This window comes from Phalacrocorax aristotelis, chromosome 4 (assembly GCF_949628215.1).
Source record: "Phalacrocorax aristotelis chromosome 4, bGulAri2.1, whole genome shotgun sequence".
Taxonomy (NCBI): domain Eukaryota; kingdom Metazoa; phylum Chordata; class Aves; order Suliformes; family Phalacrocoracidae; genus Phalacrocorax; species Phalacrocorax aristotelis.
In genome coordinates, this window is record NC_134279.1 from 12,948,761 (window position 1) to 12,968,496 (window position 19,736).

Below are 19,736 nucleotides of genomic sequence, written 5' to 3' on the forward strand. Positions count from 1 at the left end.
CAACAGTGACTTATTTCAAGCAATTGTAAAAACAAATAGAGATGCCAATTGCAATTACTGTTAGAATCTGACCAATATATTAACTACCAGGTGGTCTGACAAAGAAAAGAATTGTAGACAATGACTTTAACTACTCCAGCAGCAGAAGGATACGCTATCTGAAGTACACGGTTTTACAATGGCATGAAGAAAAACCGTGAAGGAACATTAAAACATTTGACAGATACATTTAGAATACTATCATGAAGCCATGAAAGAAAAACTTTCTCTCTCCAATCAAATATGGTTCCGTTCCTCTAGCAACACACCTAGAAAGACAACAACTAAACATATATCCCACTAAGGTTATCATTTGTTCTCATAAAATTCTGAAGTTAAAAAAAAATCAGATCAGGCCTACTGAACAGAAAAGGCGTTCACAGAAACATGGATGATGTCAGTTGCTATTCAAAATGCAGAAGACTAATAAAGCCTATGCCTCTTTTTCTCATCCCCCAATGGGAGTTGCTGTATAAACTTACATACTTATTAAGTAGGACATTCAGAATTTATGGCAGACCTCAACCTGCAAAGAAAAAAATAATTAGTACCCTTCCAATAAAAATGTGAGAAGAAAAGATGTGGCAACACATCCAGCCCATTCTTATTCCATTTTCCAAACAGAAATCATGAAATTCTAAGAACTTATAGAAAAAATCTCAAGACTTTGACATAATTTTTAAAGTGGCTATTTTCTTACACTTACATATAGCTGAGTACATATAGGGCTTGCACAGCTGCTAATGAGCAGAAGGCAAAAAAAACCCAACTGGGGAAAAGCCAATAGAAGTTCTGCCAGCCGTCTTGGCACAAGATTGGTACTTAAATTTATCACTAGAGGCTTTAAGGGTTTTGTTAAGGCATCCCTTCTTCATTTGGTATAAACACAAAGGAATAAAGATAAATACCAGAAAGTTCACATTATGCAGACAGTGTAAATGAGAAGAAAAAAAATATTTCCCAAAGCTTCTAGGGAGATTCTACTGCAGGAGTAAATCCATGTTCAAGAAGTAGAAATAGTACATCTAGAATAGAACATCTGAACAGTGATGTTCCAGATGAAACAGACCAACCTTATTAAACAAAATCAGCAGTTTTACTGTACATCACATCAGGACTGCATCAGATATGATCCTCTGCAGAACAGCTAAAGGAAACAAACAAAAAGATATAGTAATTCCAATATGTAAGTCTACCAGAAACCTTGGTAACAGCCTATATTGTTGACAATTTTACTAGACTTGAATGAAGCAAACACATTTTCTTATAAAATCTCAAGCAACATAGTTTTTTAAGATAAACACCAAATTAGGCTTTTTCTGATCCATAACTTCATTAAAAAATTGGGAAATTTTGGCTAAGTTTTCATTGATATATTTATTTGTAACTTAAGCTGTTGTCCATTCCTACCATATCTCTCTCATCCCCTGAAAACAAAGTCATACTACATTTGCAATATCATTTAATATCAGATAGAGTACCTAACTAATAACTTTATTATTCATCATGGCCCACACCAGTCTTGGCACTACCTTAACTTATCTATATGCAGATTAAAACAGTATTCTCAACATGAAAACACACCTTAATGCTATTTGTCGGATGCATCACATCTCTGTGCAAGTCTCGAAAAGTTTCCATTTTTTCTCATAATGGAAAAGGCTGGATCACATTTTCTTTCAATATAGTGTATATAGTCAATACAACTCCATCCCAGAAAGTTAAGAGTTTCACTTGCTGAGTGCTAGTAGCTGGACCACATTATTTTATTCCTTTCATAAGCAAAACAAAATAACCCTGTCTTAAAGTATTTCCTACAAATCCTAACTGTACCTCCCATAGTCCCTCTTGTGGCATGTAATGTGTATGCATATATATACACACGTATATACGTTTACACATACTTCACAAGTCTCTTGGGTAGATGACATGTCAAATGAATATTTTGAGAACTGTGTTTGATTGAATGAATATGTATACATAAACCTATAATTTCATAAATTCTCCTGTCATTTACGGGCCTTCTTAAGTTAATTCTAAGCAATCATAGTAGAATTTGATTTACTTGATATAAGGAAAATACAAGAAAAAAAACCAGTATTTATATTTCTATTAATATGAAAAACAATTAAATATTCACTCAAACAAGTGGTTTTAAGAATCTGAATATCTATTGTTAGTGAGTTAGGCTGCCATTAAGATCTGGAGAAGCCAGATCTCCTGAGCAAGATAGTTTAAGGAGATGCAATTGTTTACCGAGGTATACTGGTTGGCAACATCTGAACTAAACAATAACAGAACCCATCTGCTGAAAAACTTAGAGGGTTTTTTTTCTTAACTCAAAATCTTCAAAAGCAAAGGTTACAAACCCACCAACTTTCACCCTGGCTGAAGTGATATAAATGCAATAGATATGACAGAAAGGATTTTAACATTTACAGAAAGTCAGGATTGTGGGTTGCTTTTTTTTTTTATTTGTTATTAGCTTCCTCAGTTCAGCAAAGGCACAACTTGCTTTTCATTGATCTCTAAGAAATATATGAATAGAGATTAATTTAGACAGACGATGGGCTTCTTATAGTCTCCATTGTCATACCTTGCATGCTACCTTTGCTGGTAATTAAGCTATTTATCAGACTGATTTAAAAAACAGTTTAAACATCATCAGTTTTATTATTTTGATTGCACTCAAATAACTTACCACGAATATTAAACCAGAATTATTTGTTCTCCATTTATCCCAAACAATGTAAGCTCTGAACTGGACTGAGGAACAAAATGGTAGCACTGCATCAAATCCTAGATTATTTTTCAAGCATCCTCAGAATGAGTTTATCTATGTGCACACACGTGTGCATACATACATCCATTTAATAGAAGCTGGTTTTATATAATGAGACCCCAAACAATTTTCATAATACATGATAACAAATACCAAAAAGAACTTCTGCTAGAATGATAAAGCACACTTGCACAGGTAAAAAAAAATATACATTTTTCCCAAACATATACAAACTGACTTAATTTGAATCATCACCTAACTAGCTTTAGTTTGCATTAAACAAAGAAGGAGAATTAATGTATAATTCTTATTACCTCTTATTTATACTCCTTTAGTTGCCAGATTCAATGAGAACACTACAAAAACATTTAGACCAACACTGTTGTATTAGGATAGACACAGCCTCCGGCACTGCTACTCATTATGTTGATCTAAGTCATAGCATGCGTTAATGATGGGTTGGAAAACCCATCTCGTTTGAAGCACACAACCTGAGGTTATATTTAATGGGATTCATTCTAATGTGCTCTGCTTCCACTTGGTATTGTTTTCTTGGGAGGTGGAGGTTTTCACTAGAGGAAAAATAAGGCTGAAGAGTAACAACAGGAGACTAAAACACCCTAGTCCATAGGAGGCAGGGCATGCTATCACTTTCAAACAAATCAGGTGCTTAATAAGAGCCAGTTTCATGTCTTACCAAAATAGGATTGTTGTATATATCTGTATTTTCCAGGGTTCAGCTTTGGACTTGGTATGAGATCCAGCCTAAAACAATTAAGCAGGGTTCTTTTAGGCAGTTTTCTTACACATTTTTACCTACATTAGTTTTCTACAATTGCATAAAATACTGCTATACACACGTAAGATATGAAGAAGAAAGTGTGTTCTGCCTAAAAATACATTGATTTCAAGTAAATTTTGTAATATACCCACCACTGTGGGTATTACATTACATTGTGTTGCTTTTCTGCTTCCAATTGCACTACTACCATGTTTACTCTCCTGCCTGCTCTTGAATTCTAGTTACATCCAATCTTCCCCAAATGTCTTTGAGGTCAATCCTTTCTCAAGCTTTTTTAAAAGGAATGCTTCCTTTCAGACCCAGTGTATATTTCCAGAAATATTTTCATGATCTGTGACTACTGTATAATATGTAATCTAAGAAGGGTTAAACTTGAAGCATGCTAGCATTAAAATCCATAAAAATTGTTAATTTGAAGGTTGGTTGCAAAAAAAGTATTTGCAAAAATTCTAAAGCAAGTCACCTCCACAAAGCCATATATTATCATAGAGAAGTGCATTATAATCAAGCTTGCTTAGACTATCCAAACAGTAGTCTCACTCCCTTCTACACCCCAACCCCCATATACCCGTCTCCTCTTCCTTCCCATTCTTTTAGTGTCCCATTTTTCTAAATCATTCACGGTATATTTTTAGGCTTTTGGACCAGTGCAAAGTCAAAGCCTGTTTTTTTTTTTTTGCATATATGAAAATAGTACCAATTCAAGCAATGATGAAGGTCATACTGCAGTAATATTAGCAATACAGAATACAACCAAAGTTGAATTTTATTTAAATTTCTTAATAATCCACTCTGTACTTTTACTTCTCTAGTATTAGTGTGGGGAATTCTATCAAATAAATTTTTAAATTATGGTTCAGGCTAGTTTGCCTTGAGACATGGGGGGGGGGGGACAGACGGACACACACGACCAAAACAACCGAAAAACAAATTACCTGCTTTAGGAATATGCTCTTCCATTAATACAGACGGCCAAGATTTCCATTTATATTAAGAGAGATTACATGAATTCTGTGAAAGAAAATAATCCCTTAGAATTCTTAATATACTTTTCTTAGCAGAATACAATCCCCAGGATAACCGTTCTTCCTCCAATGAACGAGAATTAGCATCCTCCTGTAACCATGGCAAGCATCAAGTCTACAGCTTTCCCCCTCCCTGCAACTTAAGCCAAAGCTATATAAATAGCTTTGAATATATAATATGCATTTGTCCTGTTTATATCTACATTTTACATTAATATTTTCAGGTAAGATCAGCATGATACCTCACACCTCGGGTCCCAACCAGGTTTCCTAGGTAATTTGTACATTTTTTTTTGTCCAATAAAGTGCTGAGCTAAGAAGTCCACCATTTCAGGACCATTTAAGATGACAACTACTGCGATCATATACCACATTCTCTAGAGATACTGTTAAGCAATAAATGCAATAACTCTGCTATTTTAATGAACATCTCTATGAATGTGAACTAAAGGCTTTGCATGTGCAAGCACAGTGTATTTCATGCACTTTTCAATGATGTGTGGTTAACAGCATTAGAATGCCCAAGGCTTTTTTAAAAAAAAAAAAAACAAACAAAACCAAAACACCAAAAAAAAACCCCAAACCAAAAAACCCCCCAAAGAACCACCAACCAAACAAAATCCTCTGCTCACTTCTTCCTTAAAGTTCAAAAAAATCCCATGTAGTCTTCACAGTAATTACACACATGGCATTACAAAACAAAAATCAGGAGAACATCAGCAGTAAACAGAGAGCACAGAAACATGAATTAAAACAAAGGTGATGGCCATTATGTGGGCTACATTCAGAATAACCAAAGAGTTCACTACTCCTAATAGAATAAACCTCTTCATGTCATAACAATGCAATAATTTAATATTAATTGATGTAATACAAAAAGGCTACTAACCTACAGTTAAAGATCTAGTTAAAACTTTCATTTAAGATAATGGTTTCTGTGTTGCATCCACTTACAAACTGGAGCTCTCCCTCCTTCTAGTGGTCCATATTGCTCCAGCATGTAGATTAAAAGCTTATTAAAAGTTAGTGTTGAAAGTAAGTAAATAAGTTGGGTTTTTTATCACACTTCATGGATATCATACACCATGGGAGACCTTTGTAGCTGCATATTCTTTAAAAAGAAACTGAAATAAGATCTAAAAAGTTTTCCTGAGCTTGCTGAATGTCTTTTGAGACCTGACTATATGATTTGAAGAACAGTAGCTGCTCATTGGTTACAGTCTTAATTGTGCTTATTAGTAAACTGAACATTCAAAAGCAGTCTTTATTAAATTTGAAAATTTTAAAACCTTTTTTTTTTTGCAGTGGAATGCATTACTGAACAGCAGTATTAAGCATGAAGAAAACATTTTAGCCCTAAAGTCAAGACAGGAACCAATCAAAAAAGCATTCAAAGAGTCAAAGCTCCTATAAAAATCCTTTGAATCACCTGGCACATCAGACATCCAGCTATAGAGTGTCAGGTTTCAGGAAATAACCTAAATTCAGTAAAAGACACCAAGATAGAGAATCATTGTGAGCTGGAGTTTTTTATTAAAAGAAAATCTAAACAAAATAACAAGTAAAAAAGAAACCTTTGAATACACCCATTAGAAAATTGCATTTCATAAAACAATCCGAATCCACATCCTAAAGTGTATTGTGTTATTACTCAAAAAAAGGAGTTCTAGACAAGAGTGTAAGACCAAGAGTTAACCCTACATGTTAAGTCACTGAACTGAAGCAAAGACACTTCTACATGATACTCATTATCTCTGAATATCCCAACTGCTCAGATACTATTTCAAAATGTACAAATTTATGTATTGCTTCCAGTAATCTTTTTAAAAATACAAACAACAATATTGTTTTAATTCTGACATAGAAGGTAATAAACCTACTGTGTTGCATAATGGAGTTCTGATTTGTTGTGTTGCATCACTTTCAAAAATAATAAAATAAACAAATTCAATTTGCATAAATAAAAGATGAATTCACCTTTATCACTTTACTTAATCTGATATCAAATAGAGAGTCTACGGTACACGCAACTTCCCAGAACATCGTCTTAGACTGGACTACAAGAAAACTTAAAAACAAACAATTCCCCACCCCACCCTAAGTTGTTTTTAACAAGGACATTAACACAAACAAAAAGCACCTACGTGAGAGGAATATTTTAGTTTGTCACCTCCTCTGAATTAAAACATGACAGTTGCCATTTTCTCACATTTTCCTTCCCTTTCTTTTTTATTTGCTTTAAAGGTGAATAGAAGGTACAAATGAAAAAAAGGCACCAGAGTAGAAAAAGGAAAATTGAAAGTAGACAAGAGAATTTTTTTCTAAGCTTGATGAAATGAGGAAGGGAAGCGTGCACAAAGGCACAAAAGTTCTTCTCATTGCTTCCCTACATAGCTGTGATAAAGTACAGTGTGTGACTCTGTTCTGCCCTTTCCTCCTGTTTTTGGAAGTGGAGGCTCACCCCCTTCTCTACTCAGGGCAAAGCAGGAAGGAGTCAACGGGTTTTGAAATATTTAAAACAATAGCAGTAAAAAATATCTTACTGTTTTCAACAACAGCCCAACAAACTGAAGGTAAACTCAGACTACAGTCAACCCTTTGCCTCTTACAGAAGCACTGCACTGCTGTCCGTCTTTAAGCCAGTACACAGAATTTTTCCTTTCAGGTGCTTTTTTGTCTCTCTTGCTTGAAAAGAAAACAACATGCAAGGTTTTCTGGTTATCAAGTTTCTACAAAAATTTTTGTTTAAAAATTTTAACTATTGTCAAGTTCTTTCAAATCTTTTAGGACAGAGCGACTCTGATCTATTTTGGTGGACAAACTTGTAGGATAGTAGGATAGTACTTTAGAACAATAGAAGATTCTGTAGAGCTATAGAACTATGTGGGATACTCTCTAAAAAAAAATCATATCCTGTTGGCATACTGAAACATAAACCTGAAGCCCAGACATTCCTCTACTAGGAATTTAATTAATTTACTGAAGACAAATAAAATGAGAGCACACTCGAGTCTAGAGAAAAGAAATTTATTTACAAACTACTTTGCTTTTTGTAGAAAAACTAAGTGTTGCTGGCAAAGTGCTGGGTGGGAATTTTTTTGTTTGGGTTTTGGTTTTTTTTTTTTAACTTTTGAGAGCTCCTGTTAAATTAAGATCTGTTCGGCTTCAGAAAGTATTATTCTGAAGTTTATTTAAAAATCAAAATGGATTATACCTATTCAATGAATTAAAAAGCTTCCCTTACTCAATGGGCATTTCACCAAAAGGATGTCTTATGCTGGCTTTCTGCCTAAATGAGCACCATTGGTAGGCTTATATAGAACTACTACTGTTTTAAATATTTTGTCAATAAATAAATTGTATATCACCATTGGGGAAAAAAAGTAACCCACCTTCCCCTCCCCTCAGAGGTGGTCATTTCTCATCTTGGATACCCCACTCCACAGGTAAGACACACTTGAAGGAGGCTTGTTAGCAGTAGACTGCCAGAAACCTCCATCTGAAAAAGAGAGTGTCCTGCACAGCATTTCTCTTCCCAGCTACCCCATATAAGCTTCTTTCAGTTTCCTGAAATGCTTTCAAACAAAAAACTCATGAAGCTGTATGTATTTGGTTACCTTCAAATATTTTCTGAAATAAATCTTCAACTGTTTCAGTAGAGATAGTTTGCTTATTCATTCATAGCATTCCCTATTGAACACCTTTCCTTCTTCCTGATAATAGCTTAGCCCCTACCTAGCAGACTGACAGTATTCTTTTACATCTACCCTCCTATTCTGACAAAACTTATTCTATATCTTGAATAACGTATAATCATTTCTGAAACAAACCTACATTCTTCAAGCCATATGTTGTCAAATTCCCATTTCCCAGCTTCATTCACACATACTTTCCCTGTTTCAACACTATAAACTGATTAGTTTTGCCCCTTTCCCATTTCCTCTCTTTTTGTCCTTTATTTGCTCAGAGTTGCCAGCAAGCTTTTCAGAAGGGTTTCATTTTTGGTACCTGCAATAGCAGTCTTATCTATTTCCGTTTTTGGTGTCTGCATGACACTTCACAGATTAACTTCATTACTGAATCCTGGAAAACTTTGTGTTGTAATGTCATGGTTTAACCCCAGCTGGCAACTAAGCCCCACACAGCTGCTCGCTCACTCCCTCTGCCCTGGTGAGATGGGGGAGAGAATTGGAACTGTAAAAGTGAGAAAACTCATAGGTTGAGATAAAGACAGTTTAATAGGTAAAGCAAAAGCTGTGCATGCAAGCAAAGCAAAGCAAGGAGTTTATTCGCTCCTTCCCATGGGCAGGCATGTGTTCAGCCATCTCCAGGAAAGCAGGGCTCCATCAGGCGTAACGGTTACTTGAAGAAGACAAACACCATTACTCGGAATGTCGCCCCCTTTCAGTCTTCTTCCCCCAGCTTTATATGCTGGGCATGACATCATATGGTGTGGGACATCCCTTGGGTCATTTGGGGTCAGCTGTCCCAGCCGTGTCCCCTCCCAACACCTTGTGCCCCCCCAGCCTGCTCGCTGGTGGGGTGAGAAGCAGAAAAGGCATTGACTCTGTGTAAGCCCTGCTCTGCAGTGACAAAAGACATCCCTGTGTTATCAACACTGTTTCCAGCACAAAACCAATACATAGGCCATAACAGCTACCATGAAGAAAATAAACTCTATCCCAGCCAAAACCAGCACATGTACCATTAATGATAATGCTTGAAACAGTGTTCTATTCTGCTGCTCTAACAAACATAGGTATCTGTGCAGTAACACTGAAAGACAGTGAACAGACTATTACCGATGTAGTCATTTCAACAGACTGCAGCCACTGGAAGTAACTATTACTAGATGTTATACCTTATGAAGGACTTCTATATTCTTCATGAAATGTACAAGAACATTTCTGTTTATCTCCAATATTTTGCCAATTCTTATGAAATTATCCTTAAAACAAGGTCATACAAGTTAAGATGCCTTCAATTTGATGAAAGCCAATGTGAGCTTCAGGCATCCCAAAGCTCCTCAAAGCATAGAACTGACTCTCCAGAACCAGACAGAACCTCTCACCAGCCAGGCTCACCTGTGACTGGTCTGAAGCAGCAAGAGAAAAGAAGGATTTAATCTAGGTATTTTTGGATAGTATTTCCATTGACTTGAAAGATCTTTGAAAGAAGTTTAGGAGCATGCTATAAGAATGATCATTCACATGTGTAACTGTTTATATGAGTACTCAAACACAGCTGAAAAAAGATAAAAAAATACAAATAAACGTGAAAGGTTGCTGGATTAGGATATTAGATGGCCAATATTTTTGCTGAACTCTTTCATTTCTTCTGTTGCATGGCACATTTAACAGGTCCTGGAAGACTCAGGATAAATAAAATTAGCCATGTTACTAGTAGCACTATTGTAGCCTACAAAACATAACTGAAAAACCCCTTTGTGTTTTTCCTAAAGCAGAGCAAACGTCTCTATAGTACTGTAGAAGCTAGCTTTATCCCATCATAGAGGCTTTTTATAACTCCAAATGCAAGTAATGAGCAGGAGAAGAACACTCAGGAGTTACTATACAGACTTATGAAAGGTTTTTAATGAAACAAGAGAATCGGTAAGTCTTTGGTCCGTAAGTTTCACAGAACGCCTACACCTCCAGGAATGCACTTAAATTGACATTTTCCTTAGAAAGAATGCCTTGTGTAACTTCCTTTTTTGATATTCTGGTGAGAGAATTTCAGATAAAAACTGCCCAGTTTCTTTTGAGTTTATCAGAATTTCCATGTGAAAGATATACATTTTTGTACCATCTGATTGACCTGAAAGTCCCTCTGCAGCACAAACAAAGGCATTAAGGATTTTAGGGGCAGAAAAACAGCAGTAAAAAATGAAGTTTGTTTTTGTGCAAGTGTTCCTTCTAAAAAATATATATTACATAAATAAGTTTATGTAGTTTTTCCATTAATTTATAACATACTGTAATAATTTTTGTATGTGTATAAAATAAATCCAGTCTACTTCATGATGATGTATTTTTCTTGAAGGTTACTATGTGATACAAAAAACTGTTAAGAAGGTCTTTAAAAATTAAAAAAATAAGTTTTCAGTACCCTCTTCATTTATTCCTTTTACAAAAAGGGCCTGATTTTCCACTCATGTCTATGGATTTACAGAAGTAAAGCTTTTTTAAGTAGAATGAACATCACTAGATCTGTAACTCCATTACTTTTTTCCATTTGTTCTTTGGATTAGCCATCTTCAAATATGCATAAGTCACACCCAATCTAATAATTTGTGTGTCAAGTTCTCAAACTTTCAAATTCTAAGAGATTTACATCTAAAATCATTTTTTTTAAAGCAAAACTGGAATTTCCTCTCCAAGCAGGTCAGAGAGATGACACCTTGTCCCTCAGCCAGTCACTAATATTGTTTCCAACACAATACTGACCTTTACTGCAGTGAAAAATATGGAACAGTGCTAAGAACTGGTAAATACATTGCACCACCAGTGAAATAGTTACAAGTACTAAAGAGAATTATTTTTGTGTAGGGGCAAAGAGTTCTTGTGGACTTTTTTTAAATATAGTTGTTAGCAAGATTCTGAACCTGATGACCGAGGTGGTTCTTTCCAGTTCTTTGCAACACATATGAGTAAAGTGCTTTACCTATTGAGTGATAAAATCTTTAAGGACAAAAGCAGTGTCTTTGTTAGTGTCTAGACAATATGCGGTACAGTAATGTTCTTGTAATTACACTATAACAGCAATACAACAAACTTTTGCAAACGCAAAGTCTGACCTGAATCCAAAGATGAGGACTAAATTATCACTATCTTACCTTCTGTTGCAGTGCAGACAGAAATATGGGAGAGAAAGTATTCCACACAACATTAATATTTCACGCTCGGGTATTTGATGAAAGTAATTAAAAAACCAAAACTTTGAAGAAAAAGGACTTCCTATGTTTAATAAACTGAGGAGAAAAAAAACAACTTTAAGTCCTTTATCAACTTGTTAAATGCTACATATACCACAAACTCTTTTGTAAGTAAATCTTTTATCCTAAACAATCATCACCACATTGGTTTTTTCATAAAAACAGAAATTTGCAATAATAATATTAAAAGACCAATCACTACATAGTCAGGTGGATGTACATTGTAATCAAACTTCAAAAATATTTTGTAACATTCTATTTCATGTATTGAAAGATGTTCAGCTAAATTTTACAAACGTTAACATTCCTAAACTCCAGCTAATTATCTCATTAATTCTATTAATATTCTCACTCAAAAAAAGCATGCCACTTATTCTTTACAATCAACTAATGAATTAACTAACTATGTTTTTGCATCGTATTTGTATTTAATTTCTCAGTTTTTCCAACACCACTCACCCCATTTTTCTGGACTACCTTCTGTATTACTTGATTGACTGTTCCAAAACAGCATAATATTATAAATACATATAACTGCTGAAAGCACAAACCTAGTTTATAATAGGTTAAAAGAAGTTGGAAGGTTTTGTGGTAGAGCAATGGGGCACCAGTTATACACTCACAGGTTGCAGAAATCATATTGAGTCATAGAGAATTTTTTAAAAAATATATCTTTAAAGCATTCTCATATCATCTATTTCTATTGGTATCCATTGTAATTGCAAATACCTTCACTTGGTCATTACCCCATGTTATCAAGACACACAAAGCTGTTTCGTTCACATTCCAATTCCTTTTGTACCTGGTAGGCCTCCCGTGTGAGAAGTCTGAAGACATGACAAGTAATAGTTAGTTTGGGCACATAAGAGCTTTTACAAACACAAGAAAAAATTCTGGGCATTTGCTATGCACCACGATTACTTTTGTGTTTCTATAACGTTTCCTTTTCAAAAGAAATGAAATATCAGATATTTGTGCATTTACTTCAAATTCTTCAAACACTGTGGTGTTAAAAAGTCTTTGCATCATTTATTTCCAGAAATACTTTTTTTTTTTTTGTATGGGCAATTCTGGCCCGCTAGGGTAATAAATACTCAGAGTTACGTTCAAGTTCTATAGGATGATAGAAGTGTGCATAAGGAAAACAAGCAAGGAAAACCAGAAAGGAAAATTGTGTTTATATTAGTCATTTTTTATCAAAATCTAACAGCAGGTAGGCTTTTAATATTTGTTTCTTGCACAAAACGTCACAAAGTGACAGTAAATAAAGAGACTTTCTACCTCTAAGAGTATCCAAATTAAAACTGTAGAGAAGCATTCCATTTTACGAGGGAAAATTATTGATGAAAAGCTATTCAATGACAAAAGGCCCTTTTGCAACGTACTTACCTGCATACACACAATTCCCCACTAGGCAAGAAACTCCATACTAGGAGCAATGATCAAAAAATTCAATTTGCAGTGTATTAACTCTGTAAAACAAACTCCAGAGGCTTAATGCTACAAAACAATGGGAGGAAAAATACATTTAATTAAATGAATTTGATAGAACAAGAAGCTTCTAATCACTTGAAAAATAAAGATTAAAAGCAACGTACATTTTAGAAAACAAAGCTATCTAAATGCTCTCCGTTACGAAGATGGATGCCGTGCCTACCCTCTCCCAGCCCCATTTTCAGAAGACAAAAGAAAAAATAGTTGACTGGCTCCTCAGGCAGTGCTTTGACTGCAGCAGTGGAGCTAGACCTTCATTAGTTATTTTCCCTAAAGTAGTTCCCATAATTCCTCCTTAAAGAAAAGAGGTATTGGCTTATTTTATATTTAACTTTTACCTATTGCACTGGTCATTTCCATAATCATAACAGAGCCTGATTACTGGCTGTCTTTTGTGACATAGCAATAATGTGAAAGAGTCTTAAGGGTGCCTTAGGCAACAATCTAGGGATATTAACATACATCAGGTGGCCTGGGCTCACCACTTTAGAAGTATGCAGTAATATCAGGCGAAGACAAAGCAATAGGCAGTTATGAGATACCTTGTCTCGAGGGAAAGTTTTATTCCAGCTTTCAGCCAATACTGGTTTGCACCATAGAAGAGGAGAATTACATGACTACTAAAAATCCATATATAGAGTTTTCTTTATAATTGTTGTTTAATGTTATAACTCTCTGCTCTTGTTATTCAAATAAATGGACAGGTCTGTTGTGAAAAACTAAGGTGCCAGTAAGGCTTCTAGATTTATATTATTATAATGTGATGATTGCACCTGAATTTCCTCAACCCTCTTTTGAAACTTATTACTTTTCATAGGAAGTTATAAGACTACAAGAACATCCAATCATCCTCACGGAAATGCTAAAAATGTAAAACCATACAATACTGAAAGTCCAATATTATAATCAGTAATGAAATATTAGGGCTGCAGAGTTACCACAGGTGGTATTATGACAGCTAAAGGAAATGCACATGTCACTTAGTAGATGGTTAGACAGATCCCTAAAACAGGCAAGACAGGGAAATAATAGGTACTGTTGATATAGCATTAAGGGTCAGGGAAGGTAAAAATACATTACTGCATCATTTTAATTGGTTTCATAAATTTTAATGTAAAAACTTAATCCTTGAGCTTTCTGAGACTGTTAAGATATAGAAATTCAGACTACAGTCCACAAAAAGTATGCAGTTTTATATTAGTACTACTGGGAAGGGAATAACATCATTAAGGACAGCTCAAAAGTTGGAACTGTATTCAAGCAATGCAGATGTTATCTTTAATCTTTCTTTGTAACTCTAACTATTTTAATTCATTACCTCACTATAGATTTTCCTCTTCTGAACACTCACTGACACATCTGTATGTTTAACTGTAAGGATATGGGGAATGTAAGGGTACATATATATCTGAGGCATAAGGATATCTTATTTATGATCATAGAAACCAAAGGCAAGAGACAGACAAGTAATAAACCACAGATAGATACAGAAATCCCAAAAACCAGAGATAAGGAAGACTAACGTTAAGGTGATTATAGAGCTGTGTATAACTTATTATAGAGTGTTTAGAAGAAGAGCCAGAGACAGGGAGAGGAGAAATGGCGGTGAATGAGTAAGGAACAAGCATGGGAAAATTGAGAGAAGAAAGATAAAAGGTGAAATGTTACACCTAATAAAGCTGCTGGTCAGCACAGTTACCTGACCAAGCCCCACACCCAGCCAGCTCAGTCTATACCAGCTGTTAAGCTTTAATGCTAGCCAATTTCTATCACAACTGCCTCTGTTCTCTATTTGTACAGGTGCATGTGATTCACTACAGCAAGCTTTAACCAGACTAGCCAGAAAGAGACCAGCATCTGGTTTGAGCCAGTCACCCAGACTTTGAGCTGGAGACTGAATAAGCAGGGCCAGCATCTGCCTATGAATTCTGGAGAGCCTGAAGGTCCAAGAGGTTACAGAGGACAGGAGAGGGATTGTCAGAGAGGTGTTTGTGAGCATATGCACACATGTCTTAGTGAGCTTCAGCATCCTCTTAGCCAGTGAGAAGGACCAGGACTGGGATGTTCTGTTCATGTGCTGTCAGTGGTTTTATGTGGGTGTCAGGAAAGGCTGCGCTACCTCGTGAAGCCACATATGTGCTTGTACCTACATGCTGCAAATACAGTCCTGCTCCTGCCTGGAGATGCAGAAGCACAACAGGCTGGCTATGTTAATGAGTACCTTTGACTCTCTAGCAGTCAAAGAAAGCCCACGAGATTCAACTACCCTTAAAATTAACTTTTTCAGTATTCTGCATATTTACATACGATTTCCTTACTTCAGCTCTGATGACTAGATAGTGAAGGCAGTGGTCATCTTTTGTCCAATTAGAGTGCTGTCTTAGTCCCATTACAAATCCAAGGAAGCAGAGAGAGCTTCCCAAGACATTATTTCTTAACAGCGCCAGTGTTTCTGTTGCTATGAAGGAAAGGCCTTTTGGCTATGACTACCAAGGGTAAAATCAATGTCCTCACAGAAACCAAGTAGTAGTACATCTACAAACCTTTAGTAAAGATTAATAATAAAGTCTGAAGCATCTGCATATCATTATTAAAATTACTGGCAGCATAATATTCCAAGCTGACATCTGGCACTAAATTTCTTCAGACATCCATGTTAATACAATATTATTTCTTTGGTCTATTGAACTATGAGAAAAGTCATATCATATCAAGCTGGAGTATGACAATTATTCAGAATACATTTTTTAATTATTATTATTGAAAAGTATGTACCCAAGCAACAAGCTCAGTGCTCTAATATCACTGTGATGTTACATAAACCTCAGGTGTGAGGGTGGCAATAAAAAACTGTGGAACCTGCTCTCTTGCACATTAAAGTACATGCAAAAAACCCCACATGTTGGTATTTATGGCGGCATATGTGCAACTTAGACTAAAATCATAAAGAATATAACTGGAAAACCAAGAACTCTTCTCACACCTTGTTGCAAGTAGTGGAAAATACCAAAAATTTGAGTTATTTTACCTGAGTCTGTCAGTGCTCTTTACATATAACTCTGTACATCAATGCATGACTTCTTGGGTAGCCACTATCTTAAATCTGTATTAACAGCATGTATAAGTACCCTAAGAAAATGTAAGCTTGAACTTCCAAGGATAATATTTATGGAAGAGAGCATTTACTTATTTTTTAACTACTGAAACAGGAACTGCCAAGATTCTTTTTGTCTCTCTATCAGCCTTATGCTTTTCCTTACCCTCTACAGAAATACTTAAAAAAATAACATCAGCAGGCACATTCAACTTGGAATCACTTAACATTTCCTGACACTACTATGTAAGACAATTATTCTCTGGATTGTACAGTACAGTACGCACAGCCCTTGGCTGTTCTGTGAGTTTCTCTTACACAAGTATAATTACTTCAGGGAGATTGAGTACATGGAACTAATTGATGTTTAACATTTAAGAAGTGTAACACAATTTTATGCCTGTGTAAAAATGTCAAAAGTAATTCATAGGATTTGAAGAAATTTCGCTGTTGGCAGAATCAATAGCTACACATGGGAAATTATCCCAAATAGGAGTGCCACATCTAATATAAAACTCTTACTGAAAAAGTAAACTTTGTGGATGGTATTGATACATCTACCTGGTGATAGCAAAGATAACCAAGATATAGAAAACCCACACACACACTCTTAAAGAAAATACGTGCATGCGTGCTGATAAATTGAAATTATTTTTGCTTCTCTTTGTTCTTTCAACATGGAAATCACCTTGAATATGTACAGATTAGTATATAATACAGGTGCAATGTCAACCCAAGCATAAACATGAACTTTAATCAACAAATACATTCATGACACGCATCGCAATTTGGAGTTAATAAAATGTTCCTAACAAAACAGGAGATATAATTCAGATTCTGCAGTCCCCAAACTATAACTCTTCTTCAAACTAAAGGACATTTCTCTCACTTTTGGCAAAGAACAGTCACACACATAGAGCAATGAAGGCAAGGTAACCATATTTCCTGCTTCCGAGTATATGACCACTAAAAACCTGAATAATACAATATCAATAAAATCAACTTTGTATGATAAAAAAACATTTTTTAAAAATACTTCGAGCATTATGCTAAAGGGCATATCATCATAACTGATTCTATAATGTCATCATATAATAAATTCCAACATTCATTAATGAAGAAGAAAACAGAATTATTTATGGAATAATAAATTCTGAAAATGTGTAATTTCAGATAAATTTTGTATTTTGTATGGAAACGTATGTATTAAACCCTTTCCATTAATTCACAAAGTCAAATAAAAATTTGTTTCAACAGTTTATCTTACTCTTTCTTTTCTGTAAACACAAATACAAGTTGCAGAAAGAGCCTAGTTCAGTTTCAGAGCTGAAAGTTATGAACTTCCTCAGGTCCAAAGGTGATTTTGCAGGAGGAACCTTCATGAGCGTTTGTAATAGGATCATTTCTACCAATTTCCATGAAGCTCAGCTTCACTCAAAGGATGTAATTTTCTCAAGTTTGTTAATAGTCAGCCCTTATGAGCAGCCTTGCAAAGTAGCACAGATTTTTGTTGATTCTAGGGGGGATAATCACTGGCTTAAAATTAAGGACAGCATCATGATTGTTCTGATACTTATAACTGTCTTGTGAGACTGGTTTCAGAGAGCTCAGCAACTTGCAAAATCAAACTTAATGGAGCAACAACGAATAATAGAACATGGATATAAAACTAATATGGGATCTTTTGATCTGCTTTTACTCTGAGCCAAATTGTGACTATGAAAATGAACACCTTTGATTTATAATTTGTAAACATCAGAAATCTACATTTACATCAATGTAGTGCTGCTTCAATAGACAGAAGAGCATAGGCAGTGAATGAGACAGGGAACCAGTGCTCCCCAAGCCTATTCACCATGATCTTTGAGACTGCAGCAAATGAATGAGGGAGGTATCACTCATTAAACAGTGAAAATAAAAATAAATATTGAACAGCTGCATCATTAACAGTATGCAGTTCAATCTGCATACTAAATGAGGCAAAGATCCCATGGAAGTAACACTGTGTCACGTAATAAATAACCATATTGTAATATTTATGCACATGTACTAGAGATAGTATGGCACAGGTGATTATATTTATTTGGTTTTTTTTTTTAATAATACTTCATTCATTTTCAGGAGTGGCCCTATACAGATATTGTAGGAAACAGTACTTAAGGACATAAAGGTAAAAAGTTTTTCTCAATCCAAGCCTGGGATGAATAAACTACTTATAAAAAGCAACATTGGCCTCTAAGATAAATTAACAAATAGTTAAAATGATATTAACTGTCAGGGTACACTAAAGACAGCATTTCAGAAGTGAGTTTTCAAAATATGTTTCTGAAATATACATTTTATGTCAGTATTAACATGATTAACTTCCTCATGAAATATATAGTTGTAACCCTGAGTAACAGCAAGTATCGTGTATTACACATATACAGTTTTTTTAAAAGCACAGTGATTTATTCTGAATTTAATAAATATTTTGAGTGATAAAACCAAGACAGTTCAGACATGCAAATGACTGACATTCTTGGGATTTCACAATATCTGACCAGTGCTAGTTTGTTACCAATGTCAGCAATGTAAGATAAATTCTGTTTTGAAAATCAATTTTTACAGTCTCTTGTTTCAAGTAGAATTTACCATTTGTTCATTCTTGTATAGTTTTGCCAAAAAACCCAGCGATTATCATAAGACAATCACTGATTACTAGTATGCAGATGTCCTGAATAATAAGACTACCATCATCCTAGTCCATGAAGAGATAGCTGTGCTTCCCTGTCCTTACACGAGTACTGTAGAATCCAATGCTTAAAGAAAAAACCATATTAAAATTAAATTAAAAACTCTGAGCAACACAGCACAGCAAATAAGCAGTATATAATTAAAGACATGGTAAGAAATCACTATACAATTCTATATATACTTTGACTAGTATGGAAGACAAAGACAAGAAAGGGAAGAGAAAACAATGGATTTCTAGAAGGGAAACAGAGTAAAAGTAGTAAGATAAATTCAAATGAATCATAAATAGAAATGTCCTGTCTATCTTAACCTGTGAGTCCAAACAGCTTAAGATATTTATTATACAGACTAAAATTAAGTTGTACTAAATGACTTAATCTGTCCACAAAACTGAAGTTAGGCTGCCACCTTTTTTCTTCATACAGGAAGAAACAGACCAGTTAAAATAGACTGTAGACTGTATGTCAGACTGGACAATCATTTGGCCATGAGCAATTATAAAAAAAGGTAACCTTTCTGAAACTATGTGCATTATATGGTGGGGTTTTATCTGATTAAAAATTAGTATTGTTTTCAGTTTTTCAGATGGCTTTGAGTTTTGCCTACACCTAAACAATACCCTAGGAAAGCACAAAATTATTTTCACAGCTTGAATTGGTATATAAAATATGCACAGACTTTAATATTTCCATGACCAGGTGAAATGTAAAATTTCCGAGATACTAGACAACTCAACCTAGGCTTTAAGTATATTCAGGTGTATACCTTTAACAACAATTTCACCTATAATTAAGTTTATATAAAACTTAATATGTGCACACTACCTCATG

The 19,736-nt window shown here is 34.9% G+C and overlaps 1 long non-coding RNA gene across 1 annotated transcript in view; it reads right to left on the reverse strand.

The window, feature by feature from the left end:
- The window catches only part of LOC142056073 (uncharacterized), a 109,940-nt gene that overhangs the window by 65,325 nt on the left and 24,879 nt on the right, over window positions 1–19,736 (reverse strand). Inside the window, exons 2-5 of the long non-coding RNA XR_012660202.1 lie at window positions 4,559–4,634; window positions 3,519–3,586; window positions 1,113–1,186; window positions 522–565 (exon numbers count right to left, since the gene is read on the reverse strand). This is a non-coding gene — a long non-coding RNA (uncharacterized LOC142056073). The remainder of the gene's footprint in view (window positions 1–521; window positions 566–1,112; window positions 1,187–3,518; window positions 3,587–4,558; window positions 4,635–19,736) is intronic.